Source organism: Triticum aestivum, chromosome 7D, assembly GCF_018294505.1.
Source record: "Triticum aestivum cultivar Chinese Spring chromosome 7D, IWGSC CS RefSeq v2.1, whole genome shotgun sequence".
NCBI lineage: Eukaryota > Viridiplantae > Streptophyta > Magnoliopsida > Poales > Poaceae > Triticum > Triticum aestivum.
Window position 1 is genome coordinate 23,221,866 of NC_057814.1, and position 6,474 is coordinate 23,228,339.

Consider the following 6,474-nt stretch of genomic DNA (forward strand, 5'->3'; position numbering starts at 1 on the left):
GGGTGATTATAAAGATGCTCTACAGGTGTTTCCGAAGGTATTTGTTGGGTTGGCATGAATAGAGATTAGGATTTGTCACTCCATGTTTCAGAGAGGTATCTCTGGGCCCTCTCGGTAATACTCATCACTATAAACCTTGCGAGCAATGTGACTAATGAGTTAGTTGCGGGATGAAGTATTACGGAACGAGTAAAGAGACTTGCCGGTAACGAGATTGAATTAGATATTGAGATACCGACGATCGAATCTCAGGCAAGTAACATACCGATGACAAAGGGAACAACGTATGTTGTTATGCGGTTTGACCGATAAAGATCTTCGTAGAATATGTAGGAACCAATATGAGCATCCAGGTTCCGCTATTGGTTATTGACCGGAGATGAGTCTCGGTCATGTCTACATAGTTCTTGAACCCGTAGGGTCCGCACGCTTAACGTTCAGTGACGATCGGTATTATGATTTTATGTGTTTTCATGTAGCAAAGGTTGTTTCGAGTCCCGGATATGATCACGGACATGACGAGGAGTCTCGAAATGGTCGAGACATAAAGATCGATATATTGGATGGCTATGTTTGGACATCGGAATGGTTCCAGGTGAGTTCGGGCATTTAGCAGAGTACCGGGAGGTTACCGGAACCTCCCAGGGAGTATATGGGCCTTATTGGGCCTTAGTGGGAGAGAGGAGGAGGCGGCCAAGGTGGGGGCGCCCCCTCCCAAGCCCAATCCGAATTGGCCCCCCTTTCCTTCTCCCTCTCTCCTCCTTCCTTCCTCTCCTACTCCAACTAGGGAAGGGGGGGATCCTACTCCCCGTGGGAGTAGGACTCCCCTTGGGCGCGCCATAGAGAGGGCCGGCCCCTCCCCTCATCCACTCCTTTATATATGGGGGAGGGGGCATCCCATAGACACACAAGTTGATTGTTCAGCCGTGTGCGGTGCCCCCTCCACAGATTTCCACCTCGGTCATATCGTTGTAGTGCTTAGGCGAAGCCCTGCGTCGGTAACTTCATCATCACCATCATCACGCCGTCGTGCTGACGAAACTCTCCCTCGACCTCAGCTGGATCTAGAGTTTGTGGGACGTCACCGAGCTGAACGTGTGCAGATCGCGGAAGTGTCGTACCTTCGGTGCTAGGATCGGTCGGAACATGAAGACGTACGACTACATCAACCGCGTTATCATAACGCTTCCGCTTTCGGTCTACGAGGGTACGTGGACAACACTCTCCCCTCTCGTTGCTATGCATCTCTTAGATAAATCTTGCGTGTGCGTAGGATTTTTTTTTGAAATTACTGCGTTCCCCAACAGTGGCATCCGAGCCAGGTCTATGCGTAGATGTTATATGCATGAGTAGAACACAAAGAGTTGTGGACGATAATAGTCATACTGCTTACCAGCATGTCATAATTGATTCGGCGGTATTGTTGGATGAAGCGGCCCAGACCGACATTACGCGTACGCTTACGCGAGACTGGTTCTACCGACGTGCTTCGCACACAGGTGACTGGTGGGTGTCTGTTTCTCCAGCTTTAGTTGAATCGAGTGTGGCTACGCCCGGTCCTTGTTGAAGGTTAAAACAGCACACTTGACGAAAAATCGTTGTGGTTATGTGTAGGTAAGAACGGTTCTTGCTAGAAGCCGGTAGCAGCCACGTAAAACTTGCAACAACAAAGTAGAGGACGTCCATGCTTTGTGATATGATATGGTCAAGACGTGATGAGATATAAGTTGTTGTATGAGATGATCATGTTTTGTAAAGTTATCGGCAACTGGCAGGAGCCTTATGGTTGTCGCTTTATTGTATGCAATGCAATCTCCATGTAATTGCTTTACTTTATCACTAAGCGGTAGTGATAGTCGTGGAAGCAACTTCGGCGAGACGACAACGACGCCACGATCGAGATCAAGGTGGCGCGCCGGTGACTATGCAGATCATGACGATGCTTCGGTGATGGAGATCATGAGCACAAGATGATGATGGCCATATCATGTCACATATTATGATTGCATGTGATGTTTATCCTTTTTCTATCAAATGCACACCTATTAATAAATTAGAAAAGATGTCAGAAATCAGAACTTACTAAAGAATTGAATTACTATACTCATTAAATAAACAATTTATCATTGATTGAATGCCACTTTTCCCTTTTCTGACTATGTAATCTCTGCATAATCTTATCAAAACCTACACAGCTAATATACACCTTCATAACATTTTCCATCAAAATAGAATTGTCCAAGTACGTTATAATAATCTAACTTGTCCCAGATAAATAAGCGGAGTACAAAATTTGATCTACATCAGCTTACAACTCTTTCTTGCATTTCATGTGTAATACCTATTGAGATGCATATGCCTATTTTTTCCTCCTCTGAATCAGTCATTAGTGCCTCTTTTATTTTATTGTTATTTAACGTCATAAATAACCTATATGGCTATTCTGTTTAGAGAAAGTTCATACATAGAACACAAAATATTTTCAATTACATTATATTTGAACAAGATGTGACTCCCTTAGAGTAGCTTAATAATAATTTTCTTCCTCCCCCCTCGAACTAGAAAATGTTGGTAATGTATACTGTTTGTCGGAAAATGCTGGCACCGTCTTGTACTTTATGTAGTCAATAAGAAAACACCTTGGCGGGGACTTATTTTGGTTACTCTATTCAGGAACACATACAAGTTAATCAGTGCGTTATCAGAAACATCATGAGCATGACAGAGAAATGTGGATCATGTGCGAACTTGAAGATTAAAGGTGATTGAAGGTACATGCCTTATAACAATCATGTTTTTAAGTTGACTATTCGATAGCTGGCATGTGACGATTTCCGACAAAGTAAACCTCGTATCGTATAGCAGTGGGTGTATGGATGGAGTTATACGATACGAGTTAGTATATGATGCGAGGCATGACTGAAAACCTCACTTGCCGGTCTTTGAGTACCATCTGAACATGCCATGGTCCATTCCAAAATGCCTCCGTTTCACCTGGAGCAACAAACCTGCTATTGACCGCACGGGTATTATAGTACAAAATATACATAGAAGCCAAAATATATAGATAGAACCAAAACAAGTAGACAATGTTGTAGCGAATACGAAGCTAGAGGGTGCCAAGATCAATTCCTCTAAACTTCATAAATAGAAGACAAAAAGTAATCTAATTATATGATGCCATCAAACAGTTTATTCCCTACATATATATAATCCAATACATTATTCATATTGCCAAAAGGATAATTCTCAATTTGATCCCTAAGAAAGTTGTAGTAGCCATTTATTTGCGACATTTGAGCATGCACGCGTCCATATTCAGTCGTTTAAAACCCTCAAGGCCGCTCCAATTTCAGCTGGTATGTTTCCAGCTGCTTCATTGACTTTGATCGTGAGCATCTAGACCAGCAGGTTCTTTCTGGGCTGTATTGAATCCTAGAAAGATGCAAAAAAAATAACTTAATAAATTGCTGAAAAAATTGCACAGCAAACCTATGTGAGTGGAAGAACATACATTTATATTTAACAAAAATATGGAAGACGTGAACTTGTTATATATGCACCTACCTCAGTCCTGGACATGTTATGACCGAGAGTATCATCTTGGTGGGCCATCTCCTGTAGGACTTTGAATCCAGAGTCCAGGCTGTGACCAAAAAAACTCCATATGTTAGAACCTATATCTGTGTGGCTATAATGTGCATGACCAATTTAAACTATTACCGCGCGGCTGTAATATAGGTATGATCTTGTGGCCAATCCATGAGTTGGGGATTCAAACCAGGCCTCTCCTGTTGCAATACATTGCCAAATTCTTGCATAACTAACAGGGCTTCCTTCTTCAGTTCTTTGTCATGAAAGTCCTCTGAGCCTAGGAATGACTCGTTGGAATGATCAATCAAGAGAGTCCTCCTATTTTCAATATTAACTACAAGTAAGCCGTAGGAGGAATCCGCCAAATACCATGGTAATAGGTACTGCAATGGGTATACCAGGTTAATGGCGAACAGATAGTATCCACACTAATTTTTAAGAATGAAAATCCTTACAATGGACGGGGTCATGAGCACGTTGTATTTGGGCAACAGCCGTACAATGACAGTGTTAATCAACAAGTTGGTGCGTTGACCTTGGCTGAAGGAGGTCTGACTCACCACCCGTGCTAGTCCATGGAATTGCAAATCAAACATATGTGTGGATCCAACAAAGTCTGTTCCTGCGTTCCTCTGTATTGCGTCGCTAGTAAGCTTACGCACTACAAGATCGAAGCAACTCGGATGGACCCATCGATCACCTCGCATGGTGTCTTGGATAGTCCGTAGAGTAAACTCGATCAGGAATGGACGAGGGCTCCTTATCCATATTCTGTTGCAAACAAAAACAGAACAAGGTTTAGCACAAAACATAAATTAAAATAAACGTAATTTCAAACGTTTACCAAGTGTCTTTGCGTCCGTGGCTGCTCGCGCGTGTCAGGTCCCTGTACTACATCTCACTTCAAGTGACCAAATCCACATCCAACAGTAGTACATGGGTGATCAAATAATATTTAGTAATTCCATAGTATGTATAGGCAAAAACCTTTATACAATTTAACGTACTTTCATAGTAGTAGATATCACTCGCTGCATTCAAAATGGTGCACATTTAGTATGCGATTGGTAGCACAATATTTTAGTTTTTTACTAAAACATAACAGTTAGAAACCTTGACGGGTTTAGCAACAAACCGGCATGGTAGCAAAGTTGTTAGAAAAACAGGGTATCATAAAAATGTAGTACTTGAATGTGTGGGCAAGCAAGAGTACATTTTTTCATAACTTTAGTAAGGTCTGAAATGTATGTACCTTCTAATTGGAGTTGTAGTGTCTGTTGCGGACAGAAGTACCGTTGCTTAAGATAAACAAATCAACTGTGATATGTTTGATTGTAATGTATTTTTGTACTACGGCTCATAGAAAATCTGTAGTTTAAAATAATGTGGTGTAATGTAAAAGGATAATATTAGCGCATGCCCAGTCTTTTACAACCACTACGTTAGATCTGTAGAACCTTATGGACTTAGAAAGGATCGCATGATCCTAACCAGTGCATGCATGCAACAGCTCATGAACGTGACCAACTCATCGACATGGATTAGGTGAAAGAACATATTTTTACTCGGGTTTAAAATAAGAAGTCGATAATGCAAACTATAATGGTAGTGAACTGCAGCTAACAAGTGCAAATAAAGTATAGATGTAGTTTAGGGATGTCAGAACAAACTCTACTTGCTCCTCGTCTGAGGAAAGCATGATGTAGTTCTAGATGTAGTCGACTGCATCGTTCACTCCATCAAAATTCGGCATTGCAGCCATTGCCGCGGGCAGAACGTCTTCTTAGCACCAGGATGAGCGAGCGAGGGGGCAGTGGATGATGGTGCACTCACAGCCGGACCATATATATGCGTGTCGGAGGGGAATCGTCCGGCACCAGGTCGCTGAGGCATCATGATGTTGTATGGATTGGAAGGTGCCCCTTATCCTTCCATCCGTGCATGTTTCCATTACAAAACCTTGCTAATAATAGGACAAGCATTTATTTTAATTCCATACTCCACTTGGAAAATAAATAAACGCCGGATTATGCATCTCTAATATACGTCTCCCTTCCCGATTGAAACAAGCAGAATTTAACTTTCCTTGTAAGCAAATCTGATTAAGGGAAAATTAATGGCCACACTGGGCAACCCATTGAATTTAGGGGGGCTGAGAGACATATGGTAGGTCACACCGGGAGATTGGATACTATCACGTTTTGGAAGGAAAGGGATTTCAAGGATTTTTGGAAAGAGATTCATGCGTGTGGGGAGAAAGAGAGTAGACACGTTATCATGTTTGACAGTTTGATATTTGACAGTTTGATCAAATGTATAGTCATCAAATATGTAGTTCAGGATATTTAGAGTTCTAATTGACATATTCTGGATGGACTTTACTATTTAGGGCTGCTCGTGCGTTCATGTGGAAGTTGTAGGAATTATAGAAGTATAATAACTTACTAATGTGTCGACCCATTGTTTTTTTAAATATTTTTGAATGTTCTACACGATGATAGCGTGTCTAAAATTCAATGTTAGAGGAAGTGATAGGGGGTTGTGAGCTGGATGCGGGCATTGATAGATGTGATGATTTCCGTTTTGTACATCTTCAAGGCAAAGACAGTAGGTGCAGAAACAGGTGGAGGAACAATGTTGCCGCTAAACGATGTAAATACCCGGTGCACGCACATGCATTTTCCTAATTTAGGAAAAACATTAAACCCTGGCGACTCATCTCATCTTGCGTCAAACCCTATTAGCCCTGTACATCTTCTCAACTGGGGCTCACTGCTCATTCACGGCAGACAGACGAATGATTCGTTGATGACGTTGCAACAAAATCAATTAATAATCCAACAATATGGTAGTAAAGCCAAACTTCAATAATACCAAAAC